The 20,931-nt window shown below is 57.4% G+C and overlaps 5 non-coding genes and 4 pseudogenes across 5 annotated transcripts; all 9 read right to left on the reverse strand.

Annotated features, from left to right (window-relative positions):
- Nucleotides 1-610: 610 nt before the first annotated feature.
- On the reverse strand, nucleotides 611-729 carry LOC125994185 (5S ribosomal RNA). Its single transcript, XR_007490516.1, has one exon. It is a non-coding gene; the product is annotated as a 5S ribosomal RNA (ribosomal RNA).
- Nucleotides 730-3,251: 2,522 nt separating this feature from the next.
- LOC125993953 (5S ribosomal RNA) lies at nucleotides 3,252-3,370 on the reverse strand (annotated as a pseudogene).
- An 875-nt stretch (nucleotides 3,371-4,245) lies between these two features.
- Nucleotides 4,246-4,364, reverse strand: LOC125994121 (5S ribosomal RNA). Its single transcript, XR_007490499.1, has one exon. It is a non-coding gene; the product is annotated as a 5S ribosomal RNA (ribosomal RNA).
- Nucleotides 4,365-5,202: 838 nt separating this feature from the next.
- LOC125993875 (5S ribosomal RNA) lies at nucleotides 5,203-5,321 on the reverse strand (annotated as a pseudogene).
- Nucleotides 5,322-5,951: 630 nt separating this feature from the next.
- Nucleotides 5,952-6,070, reverse strand: LOC125994191 (5S ribosomal RNA). Its single transcript, XR_007490517.1, has one exon. It is a non-coding gene; the product is annotated as a 5S ribosomal RNA (ribosomal RNA).
- Nucleotides 6,071-12,103: 6,033 nt separating this feature from the next.
- Nucleotides 12,104-12,222, reverse strand: LOC125993958 (5S ribosomal RNA; annotated as a pseudogene).
- Nucleotides 12,223-13,096: 874 nt separating this feature from the next.
- Nucleotides 13,097-13,215, reverse strand: LOC125994126 (5S ribosomal RNA). Its single transcript, XR_007490500.1, has one exon. It is a non-coding gene; the product is annotated as a 5S ribosomal RNA (ribosomal RNA).
- An 838-nt stretch (nucleotides 13,216-14,053) lies between these two features.
- Nucleotides 14,054-14,172, reverse strand: LOC125993878 (5S ribosomal RNA; annotated as a pseudogene).
- A 634-nt stretch (nucleotides 14,173-14,806) lies between these two features.
- LOC125994203 (5S ribosomal RNA) lies at nucleotides 14,807-14,925 on the reverse strand. The gene has a single exon (XR_007490520.1). It is a non-coding gene; the product is annotated as a 5S ribosomal RNA (ribosomal RNA).
- Nucleotides 14,926-20,931: the final 6,006 nt, after the last annotated feature.

The raw sequence follows: 20,931 nt of genomic DNA on the forward strand, positions 1-20,931 counted from the left end.
TTTTCATTTTATAGACACAATCGCCCCTGAAACCATGCCAAGCAGCGGCGGGACTTGATGGCTGTGGTAAAAGTTTCCTTTCACAATTGACGTGGGAAAAAAAAAAAAAAAAGGCTTTCAGCACCTGGTATTCCCGGACGGTCACCCTTCCCTTTTGTTTTTTGTTTTTTTTTTACAACCAGGGCCGAAACAGGCTTTCTTCCAAGGCTTTTGGTGTTTTCTGGAAACATGGCTATCATGAAAAGTTATTGACAGCTTTTTATGCGGTAGCACGAATTTGCCGTTGCGACCTGCATTTTGCTGAATCAAAATAAATGCCTTGAAAAGTTTAAAAACACTTCATGGAAGTGTTGTGTTGGGTTCTTTTACAAGTCAAGCCTGCTGCTTTGAGTTCACAGGGAGCCATGCTCACTGTACATAGTCTGCTCTCTAGCGGTAAAAAATTTAACTACAATGCTGTGGATGTCACCACATAATATAGCTTTCAAACTCGTGTTATAGTTTCAATGTCGGAGTTTAAATTAGGCTTGCTGTTTCCGGATGCCATTCGTGATGGGTGTTGTAAAAAATAGCTTCTTAAACGATTGAAGTGCACATAAGAAAAAGAAAAAGCTTACAGCACCTGGTATTCCCAGGCGGTCTCCCATCCAAGTACTAACCAGGCCCGACCCTGCTTAGCTTCCGAGATCGGACGAGATCGGGCGTTCTCAGGGTAGTATGGCCGTAAACCATGAGGTGACCCAACATTTTGCATTTTATAGACACAATCGCCCCTGAAACTAGCGAGCGAGCCAATGAAGCCTTCAAAACTGCTTCGGCACATGGAGACCAAGCATCCTGCATTAAAAGACAAACCTTAACCACTTCGGGTTTCATTGTCTCCGATTACGCCTGGATGGGACCGGCTCGTTTCTGAGAAACAAGCTCGGTGCTCCCAATAATTCAACGTAATGGTGACTTTTATTTTTATGTGGTTTATATTTGTTTTTATGCCAGTCGTATCATTTTATTTAATCGTATTTACCGTATTTGCCGGTGTACAGGTCGACTCGGTGTATAAGTCGACCCCCTAAAATTCGACGGAAATTTACGATTTTATGATATATCCTTTGTATAAGTCGAGCTCAATTGTTGCATTATATTAAACTTCAAAATTCAATATGCGAAATTTATTGACGAAATGTGTTCAAATTCTGGGAGGCCGTGCGCATGCTGCTGTTTATAAGCACCGCGGAGGAGATCGCGGCCGGCGAGCTCGCGCACGCCGCCCGGCACCAACGGGAGGCCGAAAATAGCCCCCGCCGAGCGGATCGGCTGTTTATAAGCACCGCGGAGGAGATCGCGGCGCCTCATTCGACTTCCAGCGGCCGGCGAGCTCGCGCACCCGCCCGGCACATCCGGGAGGCTGTGCGCACGAGCCAAGTGGCCGAAAATAGCCCCCGCCGAGCGGATCGGCTGTTTATAAGCACCGCGGAGGTGGTCGCGGCGCCTCATTCGACTTCCAGCGGCCGGCGAGCTCGCGCACCCGCCCGGCACATCCGGGAGGCCGTGCGCACGAGCCAAGTGGCCGAAAATAGCCCCCGCCGAGCGGATCGGCTGTTTATAAGCACCGCGGAGGTGGTCGCGGCGCCTCATTCGACTTCCAGCGGCCGGCGAGCTCGCGCACCCGCCCGGCACATCCGGGAGGCCGTGCGCACGAGCCAAGTGGCCGAAAATAGCCCCCGCCGAGCGGATCGGCTGTTTATAAGCACCGCGGAGGTGGTCGCGGCGCCTCATTCGACTTCCAGCGGCCGGCGAGCTCGCGCACCCGCCCGGCACATCCGGGAGGCCGTGCGCACGAGCCAAGTGGCCGAAAATAGCCCCCGCCGAGCGGATCGGCTGTTTATAAGCACCGCGGAGGTGGTCGCGGCGCCTCATTCGACTTACAGCGGTCGGCGAGCTCGCGCACCCGCCCGGCACATCCGGGAGGCCGTGCGCACGAGCCAAGTGGCCGAAAATAGCCCCCGCCGAGCGGATCGGCTGTTTATAAGCACCGCGGAGGTGGTCGCGGCGCCTCATTCGACTTCCAGCGGCCGGCGAGCTCGCGCACCCGCCCGGCACATCCGGGAGGCCGTGCGCACGAGCCAAGTGGCCGAAAATAGCCCCCGCCGAGCGGATCGGCTGTTTATAAGCACCGCGGAGGTGGTCGCGGCGCCTCATTCGACTTCCAGCGGCCGGCGAGCTCGCGCACCCGCCCGGCACATCCGGGAGGCCGTGCGCACGAGCCAAGTGGCCGAAAATAGCCCCCGCCGAGCGGATCGGCTGTTTATAAGCACCGCGGAGGTGGTCGCGGCGCCTCATTCGACTTCCAGCGGCCGGCGAGCTCGCGCACCCGCCCGGCACATCCGGGAGGCCGTGCGCACGAGCCAAGTGGCCGAAAATAGCCCCCGCCGAGCGGATCGGCGGTTTATAAGCACCGCGGAGGTGGTCGCGGCGCCTCATTCGACTTCCAGCGGGCCGCGCACTCGCGCACGCCGCCCGGTTCAAATTTTCTAAGTGCAACGCACAATGAGATGCATGAGAAACGGCCTTGGTTACCATCACATTTGAAGCGATGAATACGAAGTTAAATTTTATGACTCGGTGTATAAGTCGAGGTCGATTTTTTTCGGTCGATTTTGGATCGAAAAAGGTCGACCAATACACCGGCAAATACGGTATATATACTTATTATAAATGTAGTATTTATTTATATTGATTTATTGTTTATTTATATATATAAAGGCAGGTCCGCAAAAATATTTCTGACGCGTAGCCGGTCCGTGGCGCAAGAAAGTTTGGGGACCACTAGTCTAAAAGAATCTGGCCGTAACTGGAATAGGGTTCTACGCGAATGCCCAACGGAAAAGTGAAGTGCACAAAACCTGCATTTGGCTGTATCAAAATAAATGTCATGAAAAAGGTAAAAACACTACATGGAAGCGCAATGTGTTGTGCTGGGTTCTTTTACAACTAAAGACTGCTGCTTTGAGTTCACAGGGAGCCATGCTCTTTATTCACTGTACATAGTCTGTCCTCTAGCGGTAAAAACGTGAACTGCAATGCTATGGCTGTCGCCACACAATGTAGGTTTTAAACTCGTGTTGTAGTTTCAGTGTCGGAGTTCAAACTAGGCTTGCAGTTTCCGAATGCCATTCGTGATGGGTGCTGTAAAAAGTTCTTGGCTTAAACGATTGAAGTGCACATAAGAAAAAAAAAAAAAAAAAAAAAAAAGCTTACGGTAAATGGTATTCCCAGGCGGTGTCCCATCCAAGTACTAACCAGGCCCGACCCTGCTTAGCCTCCGAGGTCGGACGAGAGCGGGCGCTCTCAGGGTAGTATTGCCGTAAGCCGTGAGACCGCTCAGAATTTTTCATTTTATAGACACAATCGCCCCTGAAACCATGCCAAGCAGCGGCGGGACTTGATGGCTGTGGTAAAAGTTTCCTTTCACAATTGACGTGGGAAAAAAAAAAAAAAAGGCTTTCAGCACCTGGTATTCCCGGACGGTCACCCTTCCCTTTTGTTTTTTTTTTTTTTTTGTTTTTTTTACAACCAGGGCCGAAACAGGCTTTCTTCCAAGGCTTTTGGTGTTTTCTGGAAACATGGCTATCATGAAAAGTTATTGACAGCTTTTTATGCGGTAGCACGAATTTGCCGTTGCGACCTGCATTTTGCTGAATCAAAATAAATGCCTTGAAAAGTTTAAAAACACTTCATGGAAGTCACTTCACTGGTTTCTTTTATATCAAACAAATTGTTTTAGGTTATTCACCTGACATGTTTCGGCGGTTTCTTCCGCCTTCATCAGAGTGTCACAGATGTGATGGTGACGCGTCTTTATCAGCTGATGGATCAACATGTCAGGTGAATAACCTAAAACAATTTGTTTGATATAAAAGAAACCAGTGAAGTGATTAAATAAGGAAAAACAGAATGAACTTAGTACAATTACTTCATGGAAGTGTTGTGTTGGGTTCTTTTACAAGTCAAGCCTGCTGCTTTGAGTTCACAGGGAGCCATGCTCACTGTACATAGTCTGCTCTCTAGCGGTAAAAAATTTAACTACAATGCTGTGGATGTCACCACATAATATAGCTTTCAAACTCGTGTTATAGTTTCAATGTCGGAGTTTAAATTAGGCTTGCTGTTTCCGGATGCCATTCGTGATGGGTGTTGTAAAAAATAGCTTCTTAAACGATTGAAGTGCACATAAGAAAAAGAAAAAGCTTACAGCACCTGGTATTCCCAGGCGGTCTCCCATCCAAGTACTAACCAGGCCCGACCCTGCTTAGCTTCCGAGATCGGACGAGATCGGGCGTTCTCAGGGTAGTATGGCCGTAAGCCGTGAGGTGACCCAACATTTTGCATTTTATAGACACAATCGCCCCTGAAACTAGCGAGCGAGCCAATGAAGCCTTCAAAACTGCTTCGGCACATGGAGACCAAGCATCCTGCATTAAAAAACAAACCTTAACCACTTCGGGTTTCATTGTCTCCGATTACGCCTGGATGGGACCGGCTCGTTTCTGAGAAACAAGCTCGGTGCTCCCAATAATTCAACGTAATGGTGACTTTTATTTTTATGTGGTTTATATTTGTTTTTATGCCAGTCGTATCATTTTATTTAATCCTATTTATATATATTTATTATAAATGTAGTATTTATTTATATAGATTTATTGTTTATTTATATATATAAAGGCAGGTCCGCAAAAATATTTCTGACGCGTAGCCGGTCCGTGGCACAAGAAAGTTTGGGGACCACTAGTCTAAAAGAATCTGGCCGTAACTGGAATAGGGTTCTACGCGAATGCCCAACGGAAAAGTGAAGTGCACAAAACCTGCATTTGGCTGTATCAAAATAAATGTCATGAAAAAGGTAAAAACACTACATGGAAGCGCAATGTGTTGTGCTGGGTTCTTTTACAACTAAAGACTGCTGCTTTGAGTTCACAGGGAGCCATGCTCTTTATTCACTGTACATAGTCTGTCCTCTAGCGGTAAAAACGTGAACTGCAATGCTATGGCTGTCGCCACACAATGTAGGTTTTAAACTCGTGTTGTAGTTTCAGTGTCGGAGTTCAAACTAGGCTTGCAGTTTCCGAATGCCATTCGTGATGGGTGCTGTAAAAAGTTCTTGGCTTAAACGATTGAAGTGCACATAAGAAAAAAAAAAAAAAAAGCTTACGGTAAATGGTATTCCCAGGCGGTGTCCCATCCAAGTACTTACCAGGCCCGACCCTGCTTAGCCTCCGAGATCGGACGAGATCGGGCGCTCTCAGGGTAGTATGGCCGTAAGCCGTGAGACCGCTCAGAATATTTTTCATTTTATAGACACAATCGCCCCTGAAACCATGCCAAGCAGCGGCGGGACTTGATGGCTGTGGTAAAAGTTTCCTTTCACAATTGACGTGGGAAAAAAAAAAAAAAAAGGCTTTCAGCACCTGGTATTCCCGGACGGTCACCCTTCCCTTTTGTTTTTTTTTTTTTTTTTACAACCAGGGCCGAAACAGGCTTTCTTCCAAGGCTTTTGGTGTTTTCTGGAAACATGGCTATCATGAAAAGTTATTGACAGCTTTTTATGCGGTAGCACGAATTTGCCGTTGCGACCTGCATTTTGCTGAATCAAAATAAATGCCTTGAAAAGTTTAAAAACACTTCATGGAAGTGTTGTGTTGGGTTCTTTTACAAGTCAAGCCTGCTGCTTTGAGTTCACAGGGAGCCATGCTCACTGTACATAGTCTGCTCTCTAGCGGTAAAAAATTTAACTACAATGCTGTGGATGTCACCACATAATATAGCTTTCAAACTCGTGTTATAGTTTCAATGTCGGAGTTTAAATTAGGCTTGCTGTTTCCGGATGCCATTCGTGATGGGTGTTGTAAAAAATAGCTTCTTAAACGATTGAAGTGCACATAAGAAAAAGAAAAAGCTTACAGCACCTGGTATTCCCAGGCGGTCTCCCATCCAAGTACTAACCAGGCCCGACCCTGCTTAGCTTCCGAGATCGGACGAGATCGGGCGTTCTCAGGGTAGTATGGCCGTAAACCGTGAGGTGACCCAACATTTTGCATTTTATAGACACAATCGCCCCTGAAACTAGCGAGCGAGCCAATGAAGCCTTCAAAACTGCTTCGGCACATGGAGACCAAGCATCCTGCATTAAAAGACAAACCTTAACCACTTCGGGTTTCATTGTCTCCGATTACGCCTGGATGGGACCGGCTCGTTTCTGAGAAACAAGCTCGGTGCTCCCAATAATTCAACGTAATGGTGACTTTTATTTTTATGTGGTTTATATTTGTTTTTATGCCAGTCGTATCATTTTATTTAATCGTATTTACCGTATTTGCCGGTGTACAGGTCGACTCGGTGTATAAGTCGACCCCCTAAAATTCGACGGAAATTTACGATTTTATGATATATCCTTTGTATAAGTCGAGCTCAATTGTTGCATTATATTAAACTTCAAAATTCAATATGCGAAATTTATTGACGAAATGTGTTCAAATTCTGGGAGGCCGTGCGCATGCTGCTGTTTATAAGCACCGCGGAGGAGATCGCGGCCGGCGAGCTCGCGCACGCCGCCCGGCACCAACGGGAGGCCGGAAATAGCTCCAAGCCGAGCGGATCGGCACTTTATAAGCACCGCGGAGGAGATCGCGGCGCCTCATTCGACTTCCAGCGGCCGGCGAGCTCGCGCACCCGCCCGGCACATCCGGGAGGCTGTGCGCACGAGCCAAGTGGCCGAAAATAGCCCCCGCCGAGCGGATCGGCTGTTTATAAGCACCGCGGAGGTGGTCGCGGCGCCTCATTCGACTTCCAGCGGCCGGCGAGCTCGCGCACCCGCCCGGCACATCCGGGAGGCCGTGCGCACGAGCCAAGTGGCCGAAAATAGCCCCCGCCGAGCGGATCGGCTGTTTATAAGCACCGCGGAGGTGGTCGCGGCGCCTCATTCGACTTCCAGCGGCCGGCGAGCTCGCGCACCCGCCCGGCACATCCGGGAGGCCGTGCGCACGAGCCAAGTGGCCGAAAATAGCCCCCGCCGAGCGGATCGGCTGTTTATAAGCACCGCGGAGGTGGTCGCGGCGCCTCATTCGACTTCCAGCGGCCGGCGAGCTCGCGCACCCGCCCGGCACATCCGGGAGGCCGTGCGCACGAGCCAAGTGGCCGAAAATAGCCCCCGCCGAGCGGATCGGCTGTTTATAAGCACCGCGGAGGTGGTCGCGACGCCTCATTCGACTTCCAGCGGCCGGCGAGCTCGCGCACCCGCCCGGCACATCCGGGAGGCCGTGCGCACGAGCCAAGTGGCCGAAAATAGCCCCCGCCGAGCGGATCGGCTGTTTATAAGCACCGCGGAGGTGGTCGCGGCGCCTCATTCGACTTCCAGCGGCCGGCGAGCTCGCGCACCCGCCCGGCACATCCGGGAGGCCGTGCGCACGAGCCAAGTGGCCGAAAATAGCCCCCGCCGAGCGGATCGGCTGTTTATAAGCACCGCGGAGGTGGTCGCGGCGCCTCATTCGACTTCCAGCGGCCGGCGAGCTCGCGCACCCGCCCGGCACATCCGGGAGGCCGTGCGCACGAGCCAAGTGGCCGAAAATAGCCCCCGCCGAGCGGATCGGCTGTTTATAAGCACCGCGGAGGTGGTCGCGGCGCCTCATTCGACTTCCAGCGGCCAGCGAGCTCGCGCACCCGCCCGGCACATCCGGGAGGCCGTGCGCACGAGCCAAGTGGCCGAAAATAGCCCCCGCCGAGCGGATCGGCTGTTTATAAGCACCGCGGAGGTGGTCGCGGCGCCTCATTCGACTTCCAGCGGCCGGCGAGCTCGCGCACCCGACCGGCACATCCGGGAGGCCGTGCGCACGAGCCAAGTGGCCGAAAATAGCCCCCGCCGAGCGGATCGGCTGTTTATAAGCACCGCGGAGGTGGTCGCGGCGCCTCATTCGACTTCCGGCGGGCGGCGAGCTCGCGCACCCGCCCGGCACATCCGGGAGGCCGTGCGCACGAGCCAAGTGGCCGAAAATAGCCCCCGCCGAGCGGATCGGCTGTTTATAAGCACCGCGGAGGTGGTCGCGGCGCCTCATTCGACTTCCAGCGGCCGGCGAGCTCGCGCACCCGCCCGGCACATCCGGGAGGCCGTGCGCACGAGCCAAGTGGCCGAAAATAGCCCCCGCCGAGCGGATCGGCTGTTTATAAGCACCGCGGAGGTGGTCGCGGCGCCTCATTCGACTTCCAGCGGCCGGCGAGCTCGCGCACCCGCCCGGCACATCCGGGAGGCCGTGCGCACGAGCCAAGTGGCCGAAAATAGCCCCCGCCGAGCGGATCGGCTGTTTATAAGCACCGCGGAGGTGGTCGCGGCGCCTCATTCGACTTCAAGCGGCCGGCGAGCTCGCGCACCCGCCCGGCACATCCGGGAGGCCGTGCGCACGAGCCAAGTGGCCGAAAATAGCCCCCGCCGAGCGGATCGGCTGTTTATAAGCACCGCGGAGGTGGTCGCGGCGCCTCATTCGACTTCCAGCGGCCGGCGAGCTCGCGCACCCGCCCGGCACATCCGGGAGGCCGTGCGCACGAGCCAAGTGGCCGAAAATAGCCCCCGCCGAGCGGATCGGCTGTTTATAAGCACCGCGGAGGTGGTCGGGCGCCTCATTCGACTTCCAGCGGCCGGCGAGCTCGCGCACCCGCCCGGCACATCCGGGAGGCCGTGCGCACGAGCCAAGTGGCCGAAAATAGCCCCCGCCGAGCGGATCGGCTGTTTATAAGCACCGCGGAGGTGGTCGCGGCGCCTCATTCGACTTCCAGCGGCCGGCGAGCTCGCGCACCCGCCCGGCACATCCGGGAGGCCGTGCGCACGAGCCAAGTGGCCGAAAATAGCCCCCGCCGAGCGGATCGGCTGTTTATAAGCACCGCGGAGGTGGTCGCGGCGCCTCATTCGACTTCCAGCGGCCGGCGAGCTCGCGCACCCGCCCGGCACATCCGGGAGGCCGTGCGCACGAGCCAAGTGGCCGAAAATAGCCCCCGCCGAGCGGATCGGCTGTTTATAAGCACCGCGGAGGTGGTCGCGGCGCCTCATTCGACTTACAGCGGTCGGCGAGCTCGCGCACCCGCCCGGCACATCCGGGAGGCCGTGCGCACGAGCCAAGTGGCCGAAAATAGCCCCCGCCGAGCGGATCGGCTGTTTATAAGCACCGCGGAGGTGGTCGCGGCGCCTCATTCGACTTCCAGCGGCCGGCGAGCTCGCGCACCCGCCCGGCACATCCGGGAGGCCGTGCGCACGAGCCAAGTGGCCGAAAATAGCCCCCGCCGAGCAGATCGGCTGTTTATAAGCACCGCGGAGGTGGTCGCGGCGCCTCATTCGACTTCCAGCGGCCGGCGAGCTCGCGCACCCGCCCGGCACATCCGGGAGGCCGTGCGCACGAGCCAAGTGGCCGAAAATAGCCCCCGCCGAGCGGATCGGCTGTTTATAAGCACCGCGGAGGTGGTCGCGGCGCCTCATTCGACTTCCAGCGGCCGGCGAGCTCGCGCACCCGCCCGGCACATCCGGGAGGCCGTGCGCACGAGCCAAGTGGCCGAAAATAGCCCCCGCCGAGCGGATCGGCGGTTTATAAGCACCGCGGAGGTGGTCGCGGCGCCTCATTCGACTTCCAGCGGCCGGCGAGATCGCGCACCCGCCCGGCACATCCGGGAGGCCGTGCGCACGAGCCAAGTGGCCGAAAATAGCCCCCGCCGAGCGGATCGGCTGTTTATAAGCACCGCGGAGGTGGTCGCGGCGCCTCATTCGACTTCCAGCGGCCGGCGAGCTCGCGCACCCGCCCGGCACATCCGGGAGGCCGTGCGCACGAGCCAAGTGGCCGAAAATAGCCCCCGCCGAGCGGATCGGCTGTTTATAAGCACCGCGGAGGTGGTCGCGGCGCCTCATTCGACTTCCGGCGAGCTCGCGCACCCGCCCGGCACATCCGGGAGGCCGTGCGCACGAGCCAAGTGGCCGAAAATAGCCCCCGCCGAGCGGATCGGCGGTTTATAAGCACCGCGGAGGTGGTCGCGGCGCCTCATTCGACTTCCAGCGGCCGGCGAGATCGCGCACCCGCCCGGCACATCCGGGAGGCCGTGCGCACGAGCCAAGTGGCCGAAAATAGCCCCCGCCGAGCGGATCGGCTGTTTATAAGCACCGCGGAGGTGGTCGCGGCGCCTCATTCGACTTCCAGCGGCCGGCGAGCTCGCGCACCCGCCCGGCACATCCGGGAGGCCGTGCGCACGAGCCAAGTGGCCGAAAATAGCCCCCGCCGAGCGGATCGGCTGTTTATAAGCACCGCGGAGGTGGTCGCGGCGCCTCATTCGACTTCCGGCGAGCTCGCGCACCCGCCCGGCACATCCGGGAGGCCGTGCGCACGAGCCAAGTGGCCGAAAATAGCCCCCGCCGAGCGGATCGGCTGTTTATAAGCACCGCGGAGGTGGTCGCGGCGCCTCATTCGACTTCCAGCGGCCGGCGAGCTCGCGCACCCGCCCGGCACATCCGGGAGGCCGTGCGCACGAGCCAAGTGGCCGAAAATAGCCCCCGCCGAGCGGATCGGCTGTTTATAAGCACCGCGGAGGTGGTCGCGGCGCCTCATTCGACTTACAGCGGTCGGCGAGCTCGCGCACCCGCCCGGCACATCCGGGAGGCCGTGCGCACGAGCCAAGTGGCCGAAAATAGCCCCCGCCGAGCGGATCGGCTGTTTATAAGCACCGCGGAGGTGGTCGCGGCGCCTCATTCGACTTCCAGCGGCCGGCGAGCTCGCGCACCCGCCCGGCACATCCGGGAGGCCGTGCGCACGAGCCAAGTGGCCGAAAATAGCCCCCGCCGAGCGGATCGGCTGTTTATAAGCACCGCGGAGGTGGTCGCGGCGCCTCATTCGACTTCCAGCGGCCGGCGAGCTCGCGCACCCGCCCGGCACATCCGGGAGGCCGTGCGCACGAGCCAAGTGGCCGAAAATAGCCCCCGCCGAGCGGATCGGCTGTTTATAAGCACCGCGGAGGTGGTCGCGGCGCCTCATTCGACTTCCAGCGGCCGGCGAGCTCGCGCACCCGCCCGGCACATCCGGGAGGCCGTGCGCACGAGCCAAGTGGCCGAAAATAGCCCCCGCCGAGCGGATCGGCTGTTTATAAGCACCGCGGAGGTGGTCGCGGCGCCTCATTCGACTTCCAGCGGCCGGCGAGCTCGCGCACCCGCCCGGCACATCCGGGAGGCCGTGCGCACGAGCCAAGTGGCCGAAAATAGCCCCCGCCGAGCGGATCGGCGGTTTATAAGCACCGCGGAGGTGGTCGCGGCGCCTCATTCGACTTCCAGCGGGCCGCGCACTCGCGCACGCCGCCCGGTTCAAATTTTCTAAGTGCAACGCACAATGAGATGCATGAGAAACGGCCTTGGTTACCATCACATTTGAAGCGATGAATACGAAGTTAAATTTTATGACTCGGTGTATAAGTCGAGGTCGATTTTTTTCGGTCGATTTTGGATCGAAAAAGGTCGACCAATACACCGGCAAATACGGTATATATACTTATTATAAATTTAGTATTTATTTATATTGATTTATTGTTTATTTATATATATAAAGGCAGGTCCGCAAAAATATTTCTGACGCGTAGCCGGTCCGTGGCGCAAGAAAGTTTGGGGACCACTAGTCTAAAAGAATCTGGCCGTAACTGGAATAGGGTTCTACGCGAATGCCCAACGGAAAAGTGAAGTGCACAAAACCTGCATTTGGCTGTATCAAAATAAATGTCATGAAAAAGGTAAAAACACTACATGGAAGCGCAATGTGTTGTGCTGGGTTCTTTTACAACTAAAGACTGCTGCTTTGAGTTCACAGGGAGCCATGCTCTTTATTCACTGTACATAGTCTGTCCTCTAGCGGTAAAAACGTGAACTGCAATGCTATGGCTGTCGCCACACAATGTAGGTTTTAAACTCGTGTTGTAGTTTCAGTGTCGGAGTTCAAACTAGGCTTGCAGTTTCCGAATGCCATTCGTGATGGGTGCTGTAAAAAGTTCTTGGCTTAAACGATTGAAGTGCACATAAGAAAAAAAAAAAAAAAAAAAAAAAAGCTTACGGTAAATGGTATTCCCAGGCGGTGTCCCATCCAAGTACTAACCAGGCCCGACCCTGCTTAGCCTCCGAGGTCGGACGAGAGCGGGCGCTCTCAGGGTAGTATTGCCGTAAGCCGTGAGACCGCTCAGAATTTTTCATTTTATAGACACAATCGCCCCTGAAACCATGCCAAGCAGCGGCGGGACTTGATGGCTGTGGTAAAAGTTTCCTTTCACAATTGACGTGGGAAAAAAAAAAAAAAAGGCTTTCAGCACCTGGTATTCCCGGACGGTCACCCTTCCCTTTTGTTTTTTGTTTTTTTTGTTTTTTTTACAACCAGGGCCGAAACAGGCTTTCTTCCAAGGCTTTTGGTGTTTTCTGGAAACATGGCTATCATGAAAAGTTATTGACAGCTTTTTATGCGGTAGCACGAATTTGCCGTTGCGACCTGCATTTTGCTGAATCAAAATAAATGCCTTGAAAAGTTTAAAAACACTTCATGGAAGTCACTTCACTGGTTTCTTTTATATCAAACAAATTGTTTTAGGTTATTCACCTGACATGTTTCGGCGGTTTCTTCCGCCTTCATCAGAGTGTCACAGATGTGATGGTGACGCGTCTTTATCAGCTGATGGATCAACATGTCAGGTGAATAACCTAAAACAATTTGTTTGATATAAAAGAAACCAGTGAAGTGATTAAATAAGGAAAAACAGAATGAACTTAGTACAATTACTTCATGGAAGTGTTGTGTTGGGTTCTTTTACAAGTCAAGCCTGCTGCTTTGAGTTCACAGGGAGCCATGCTCACTGTACATAGTCTGCTCTCTAGCGGTAAAAAATTTAACTACAATGCTGTGGATGTCACCACATAATATAGCTTTCAAACTCGTGTTATAGTTTCAATGTCGGAGTTTAAATTAGGCTTGCTGTTTCCGGATGCCATTCGTGATGGGTGTTGTAAAAAATAGCTTCTTAAACGATTGAAGTGCACATAAGAAAAAGAAAAAGCTTACAGCACCTGGTATTCCCAGGCGGTCTCCCATCCAAGTACTAACCAGGCCCGACCCTGCTTAGCTTCCGAGATCGGACGAGATCGGGCGTTCTCAGGGTAGTATGGCCGTAAGCCGTGAGGTGACCCAACATTTTGCATTTTATAGACACAATCGCCCCTGAAACTAGCGAGCGAGCCAATGAAGCCTTCAAAACTGCTTCGGCACATGGAGACCAAGCATCCTGCATTAAAAAACAAACCTTAACCACTTCGGGTTTCATTGTCTCCGATTACGCCTGGATGGGACCGGCTCGTTTCTGAGAAACAAGCTCGGTGCTCCCAATAATTCAACGTAATGGTGACTTTTATTTTTATGTGGTTTATATTTGTTTTTATGCCAGTCGTATCATTTTATTTAATCCTATTTATATATATTTATTATAAATGTAGTATTTATTTATATAGATTTATTGTTTATTTATATATATAAAGGCAGGTCCGCAAAAATATTTCTGACGCGTAGCCGGTCCGTGGCACAAGAAAGTTTGGGGACCACTAGTCTAAAAGAATCTGGCCGTAACTGGAATAGGGTTCTACGCGAATGCCCAACGGAAAAGTGAAGTGCACAAAACCTGCATTTGGCTGTATCAAAATAAATGTCATGAAAAAGGTAAAAACACTACATGGAAGCGCAATGTGTTGTGCTGGGTTCTTTTACAACTAAAGACTGCTGCTTTGAGTTCACAGGGAGCCATGCTCTTTATTCACTGTACATAGTCTGTCCTCTAGCGGTAAAAACGTGAACTGCAATGCTATGGCTGTCGCCACACAATGTAGGTTTTAAACTCGTGTTGTAGTTTCAGTGTCGGAGTTCAAACTAGGCTTGCAGTTTCCGAATGCCATTCGTGATGGGTGCTGTAAAAAGTTCTTGGCTTAAACGATTGAAGTGCACATAAGAAAAAAAAAAAAAAAAGCTTACGGTAAATGGTATTCCCAGGCGGTGTCCCATCCAAGTACTTACCAGGCCCGACCCTGCTTAGCCTCCGAGATCGGACGAGATCGGGCGCTCTCAGGGTAGTATGGCCGTAAGCCGTGAGACCGCTCAGAATATTTTTCATTTTATAGACACAATCGCCCCTGAAACCATGCCAAGCAGCGGCGGGACTTGATGGCTGTGGTAAAAGTTTCCTTTCACAATTGACGTGGGAAAAAAAAAAAAAAAAGGCTTTCAGCACCTGGTATTCCCGGACGGTCACCCTTCCCTTTTGTTTTTTTTTTTTGTTTTTTTTACAACCAGGGCCGAAACAGGCTTTCTTCCAAGGCTTTTGGTGTTTTCTGGAAACATGGCTATCATGAAAAGTTATTGACAGCTTTTTATGCGGTAGCACGAATTTGCCGTTGCGACCTGCATTTTGCTGAATCAAAATAAATGCCTTGAAAAGTTTAAAAACACTTCATGGAAGTGTTGTGTTGGGTTCTTTTACAAGTCAAGCCTGCTGCTTTGAGTTCACAGGGAGCCATGCTCACTGTACATAGTCTGCTCTCTAGCGGTAAAAAATTTAACTACAATGCTGTGGATGTCACCACATAATATAGCTTTCAAACTCGTGTTATAGTTTCAATGTCGGAGTTTAAATTAGGCTTGCTGTTTCCGGATGCCATTCGTGATGGGTGTTGTAAAAAATAGCTTCTTAAACGATTGAAGTGCACATAAGAAAAAGAAAAAGCTTACAGCACCTGGTATTCCCAGGCGGTCTCCCATCCAAGTACTAACCAGGCCCGACCCTGCTTAGCTTCCGAGATCGGACGAGATCGGGCGTTCTCAGGGTAGTATGGCCGTAAACCGTGAGGTGACCCAACATTTTGCATTTTATAGACACAATCGCCCCTGAAACTAGCGAGCGAGCCAATGAAGCCTTCAAAACTGCTTCGGCACATGGAGACCAAGCATCCTGCATTAAAAGACAAACCTTAACCACTTCGGGTTTCATTGTCTCCGATTACGCCTGGATGGGACCGGCTCGTTTCTGAGAAACAAGCTCGGTGCTCCCAATAATTCAACGTAATGGTGACTTTTATTTTTATGTGGTTTATATTTGTTTTTATGCCAGTCGTATCATTTTATTTAATCGTATTTACCGTATTTGCCGGTGTACAGGTCGACTCGGTGTATAAGTCGACCCCCTAAAATTCGACGGAAATTTACGATTTTATGATATATCCTTTGTATAAGTCGAGCTCAATTGTTGCATTATATTAAACTTCAAAATTCAATATGCGAAATTTATTGACGAAATGTGTTCAAATTCTGGGAGGCCGTGCGCATGCTGCTGTTTATAAGCACCGCGGAGGAGATCGCGGCCGGCGAGCTCGCGCACGCCGCCCGGCACCAACGGGAGGCCGGAAATAGCTCCAAGCCGAGCGGATCGGCACTTTATAAGCACCGCGGAGGAGATCGCGGCGCCTCATTCGACTTCCAGCGGCCGGCGAGCTCGCGCACCCGCCCGGCACATCCGGGAGGCTGTGCGCACGAGCCAAGTGGCCGAAAATAGCCCCCGCCGAGCGGATCGGCTGTTTATAAGCACCGCGGAGGTGGTCGCGGCGCCTCATTCGACTTCCAGCGGCCGGCGAGCTCGCGCACCCGCCCGGCACATCCGGGAGGCCGTGCGCACGAGCCAAGTGGCCGAAAATAGCCCCCGCCGAGCGGATCGGCTGTTTATAAGCACCGCGGAGGTGGTCGCGGCGCCTCATTCGACTTCCAGCGGCCGGCGAGCTCGCGCACCCGCCCGGCACATCCGGGAGGCCGTGCGCACGAGCCAAGTGGCCGAAAATAGCCCCCGCCGAGCGGATCGGCTGTTTATAAGCACCGCGGAGGTGGTCGCGGCGCCTCATTCGACTTCCAGCGGCCGGCGAGCTCGCGCACCCGCCCGGCACATCCGGGAGGCCGTGCGCACGAGCCAAGTGGCCGAAAATAGCCCCCGCCGAGCGGATCGGCTGTTTATAAGCACCGCGGAGGTGGTCGCGACGCCTCATTCGACTTCCAGCGGCCGGCGAGCTCGCGCACCCGCCCGGCACATCCGGGAGGCCGTGCGCACGAGCCAAGTGGCCGAAAATAGCCCCCGCCGAGCGGATCGGCTGTTTATAAGCACCGCGGAGGTGGTCGCGGCGCCTCATTCGACTTCCAGCGGCCGGCGAGCTCGCGCACCCGCCCGGCACATCCGGGAGGCCGTGCGCACGAGCCAAGTGGCCGAAAATAGCCCCCGCCGAGCGGATCGGCTGTTTATAAGCACCGCGGAGGTGGTCGCGGCGCCTCATTCGACTTCCAGCGGCCGGCGAGCTCGCGCACCCGCCCGGCACATCCGGGAGGCCGTGCGCACGAGCCAAGTGGCCGAAAATAGCCCCCGCCGAGCGGATCGGCTGTTTATAAGCACCGCGGAGGTGGTCGCGGCGCCTCATTCGACTTCCAGCGGCCGGCGAGCTCGCGCACCCGCCCGGCACATCCGGGAGGCCGTGCGCACGAGCCAAGTGGCCGAAAATAGCCCCCGCCGAGCGGATCGGCTGTTTATAAGCACCGCGGAGGTGGTCGCGGCGCCTCATTCGACTTCCGGCGGCCGGCGAGCTCGCGCACCCGACCGGCACATCCGGGAGGCCGTGCGCACGAGCCAAGTGGCCGAAAATAGCCCCCGCCGAGCGGATCGGCTGTTTATAAGCACCGCGGAGGTGGTCGCGGCGCCTCATTCGACTTCCGGCGGGCGGCGAGCTCGCGCACCCGCCCGGCACATCCGGGAGGCCGTGCGCACGAGCCAAGTGGCCGAAAATAGCCCCCGCCGAGCGGATCGGCTGTTTATAAGCACCGCGGAGGTGGTCGCGGCGCCTCATTCGACTTCCAGCGGCCGGCGAGCTCGCGCACCCGCCCGGCACATCCGGGAGGCCGTGCGCACGAGCCAAGTGGCCGAAAATAGCCCCCGCCGAGCGGATCGGCTGTTTATAAGCACCGCGGAGGTGGTCGCGGCGCCTCATTCGACTTCCAGCGGCCGGCGAGCTCGCGCACCCGCCCGGCACATCCGGGAGGCCGTGCGCACGAGCCAAGTGGCCGAAAATAGCCCCCGCCGAGCGGATCGGCTGTTTATAAGCACCGCGGAGGTGGTCGCGGCGCCTCATTCGACTTCAAGCGGCCGGCGAGCTCGCGCACCCGCCCGGCACATCCGGGAGGCCGTGCGCACGAGCCAAGTGGCCGAAAATAGCCCCCGCCGAGCGGATCGGCTGTTTATAAGCACCGCGGAGGTGGTCGCGGCGCCTCATTCGACTTCCAGCGGCCGGCGAGCTCGCGCACCCGCCCGGCACATCCGGGAGGCCGTGCGCACGAGCCAAGTGGCCGAAAATAGCCCCCGCCGAGCGGATCGGCTGTTTATAAGCACCGCGGAGGTGGTCGGGCGCCTCATTCGACTTCCAGCGGCCGGCGAGCTCGCGCACCCGCCCGGCACATCCGGGAGGCCGTGCGCACGAGCCAAGTGGCCGAAAATAGCCCCCGCCGAGCGGATCGGCTGTTTATAAGCACCGCGGAGGTGGTCGCGGCGCCTCATTCGACTTCCAGCGGCCGGCGAGCTCGCGCACCCGCCCGGCACATCCGGGAGGCCGTGCGCACGAGCCAAGTGGCCGAAAATAGCCCCCGCCGAGCGGATCGGCTGTTTATAAGCACCGCGGAGGTGGTCGCGGCGCCTCATTCGACTTCCAGCGGCCGGCGAGCTCGCGCACCCGCCCGGCACATCCGGGAGGCCGTGCGCACGAGCCAAGTGGCCGAAAATAGCCCCCGCCGAGCGGATCGGCTGTTTATAAGCACCGCGGAGGTGGTCGCGGCGCCTCATTCGACTTCCAGCGGCCGGCGAGCTCGCGCACCCGCCCGGCATATCCGGGAGGCCGTGCGCACGAGCCAAGTGGCCGAAAATAGCCCCCGCCGAGCGGATCGGCTGTTTATAAGCACCGAGGAGGTGGTCGCGGCGCCTCATTCGACTTCCAGCGGCCGGCGAGCCCGCGCACCCGCCCGGCACATCCGGGAGGCCGTGCGCACGAGCCAAGTGGCCGAAAATAGCCCCCGCCGAGCGGATCGGCTGTTTATAAGCACCGCGGAGGTGGTCGCGGCGCCTCATTCGACTTCCAGCGGCCGGCGAGCTCGCGCACCCGCCCGGCACATCCGGGAGGCCGTGCGCACAAGCCAAGTGGCCGAAAATAGCCCCCGCCGAGCGGATCGGCTGTTTATAAGCACCGCGGAGGTGGTCGCGGCGCCTCATTCGACTTCCAGCGGCCGGCGAGCTCGCGCACCCGCCCGGCACATCCGGGAGGCCGTGCGCACGAGCCAAGTGGCCGAAAATAGCCCCCGCCGAGCGGATCGGCTGTTTATAAGCACCGCGGAGGTGGTCGCGGCGCCTCATTCGACTTCCAGCGGCCGGCGAGCTCGCGCACCCGCCCGGCACATCCGGGAGGCCGTGCGCACGAGCCAAGTGGCCGAAAATAGCCCCCGCCGAGCGGATCGGCTGTTTATAAGCACCGCGGAGGTGGTCGCGGCGCCTCATTCGACTTCCAGCGGCCGGCGAGCTCGCGCACCCGCCCGGCACATCCGGGAGGCCGTGCGCACAAGCCAAGTGGCCAAAAATAGCCCCCGCCGAGCGGATCGGCTGTTTATAAGCACCGCGGAGGTGGTCGCGGCGCCTCATTCGACTTCCAGCGGCCGGCGAGCTCGCGCACCCGCCCGGCACATCCGGGAGGCCGTGCGCACGAGCCAAGTGGCCGAAAATAGCCCCCGCCGAGCGGATCGGCTGTTTATAAGCACCGCGGAGGTGGTCGCGGCGCCTCATTCGACTTCCAGCGGCCGGCGAGCTCGCGCACCCGCCCGGCACATCCGGGAGGCTGTGCGCACGAGCCAAGTGGCCGAAAATAGCCCCCGCCGAGCGGATCGGCTGTTTATAAGCACCGCGGAGGTGGTCGCGGCGCCTCATTCGACTTCCAGCGGCCGGCGAGATCGCGCACCCGCCCGGCACATCCGGGAGGCCGTGCGCACGAGCCAAGTGGCCGAAAATAGCCCCCGCCGAGCGGATCGGCTGTTTATAAGCACCGCGGAGGTGGTCGCGGCGCCTCATTCGACTTCCAGCGGCCGGCGAGATCGCGCACCCGCCCGGCACATCCGGGAGGCCGTGCGCACGAGCCAAGTGGCCGAAAATAGCCCCCGCCGAGCGGATCGGCTTTTTATAAGCACCGCGGAGGTGGTCGCGGCGCCTCATTCGACTTCCAGCGGCCGGCGAGCTCGCGCACTCGCCCGGCACATCCGGGAGGCCGTGCGCACGAGCCAAGTGGCCGAAAATAGCCCCCGCCGAGCGGATCGGCTGTTTATAAGCACCGCGGAGGTGGTCGCGGCGCCTCATTCGACTTCCGGCGAGCTCGCGCACCCGCCCGGCACATCCGGGAGGCCGTGCGCACGAGCCAAGTGGCCGAAAATAGCCCCCGCCGAGCGGATCGGCTGTTTATAAGCACCGCGGAGGTGGTCGCGGCGCCTCATTCGACTTCCAGCGGCCGGCGAGCTCGCGCACCCGCCCGGCACATCCGGGAGGCCGTGCGCACGAGCCAAGTGGCCGAAAATAGCCCCCGCCGAGCGGATCGGCTGTTTATAAGCACCGCGGAGGTGGTCGCGGCGCCTCATTCGACTTACAGCGGTCGGCGAGCTCGCGCACCCGCCCGGCACATCCGGGAGGCCGTGCGCACGAGCCAAGTGGCCGAAAATAGCCCCCGTCGAGCGGATCGGCTGTTTATAAGCACCGCGGAGGTGGTCGCGGCGCCTCATTCGACTTCCAGCGGCCGGCGAGCTCGCGCACCCGCCCGGCACATCCGGGAGGCCGTGCGCACGAGCCAAGTGGCCGAAAATAGCCCCCGCCGAGCGGATCGGCTGTTTATAAGCACCGCGGAGGTGGTCGCGGCGCCTCATTCGACTTCCAGCGGCCGGCGAGCTCGCGCACCCGCCCGGCACATCCGGGAGGCCGTGCGCACGAGCCAAGTGGCCGAAAATAGCCCCCGCCGAGCGGATCGGCTGTTTATAAGCACCGCGGAGGTGGTCGCGGCGCCTCATTCGACTTCCAGCGGCCGGCGAGCTCGCGCACCCGCCCGGCACATCCGGGAGGCCGTGCGCACGAGCCAAGTGGCCGAAAATAGCCCCCGCCGAGCGGATCGGCGGTTTATAAGCACCGCGGAGGTGGTCGCGGCGCCTCATTCGACTTCCAGCGGCCGGCGAGCTCGCGCACCCGCCCGGCACATCCGGGAGGCCGTGCGCACGAGCCAAGTGGCCGAAAATAGCCCCCGCCGAGCGGATCGGCTGTTTATAAGCACCGCGGAGGTGGTCGCGGCGCCTCATTCGACTTCCAGCGGCCGGCGAGATCGCGCACCCGCCCGGCACATCCGGGAGGCCGTGCGCACGAGCCAAGTGGCCGAAAATAGCCCCCGCCGAGCGGATCGGCTGTTTATAAGCACCGCGGAGGTGGTCGCGGCGCCTCATTCGACTTCCAGCGGCCGGCGAGCTCGCGCACCCGCCCGGCACATCCGGGAGGCCGTGCGCACGAGCCAAGTGGCCGAAAATAGCCCCCGCCGAGCGGATCGGCTGTTTATAAGCACCGCGGAGGTGGTCGCGGCGCCTCATTCGACTTCCGGCGAGCTCGCGCACCCGCCCGGCACATCCGGGAGGCCGTGCGCACGAGCCAAGTGGCCGAAAATAGCCCCCGCCGAGCGGATCGGCTGTTTATAAGCACCGCGGAGGTGGTCGCGGCGCCTCATTCGACTTCCAGCGGCCGGCGAGCTCGCGCACCCGCCCG

The sequence above is a fragment of the Syngnathus scovelli genome, chromosome 1 (assembly GCF_024217435.2).
Source record: "Syngnathus scovelli strain Florida chromosome 1, RoL_Ssco_1.2, whole genome shotgun sequence".
NCBI classification, from domain to species: Eukaryota; Metazoa; Chordata; class Actinopteri; order Syngnathiformes; family Syngnathidae; genus Syngnathus; species Syngnathus scovelli.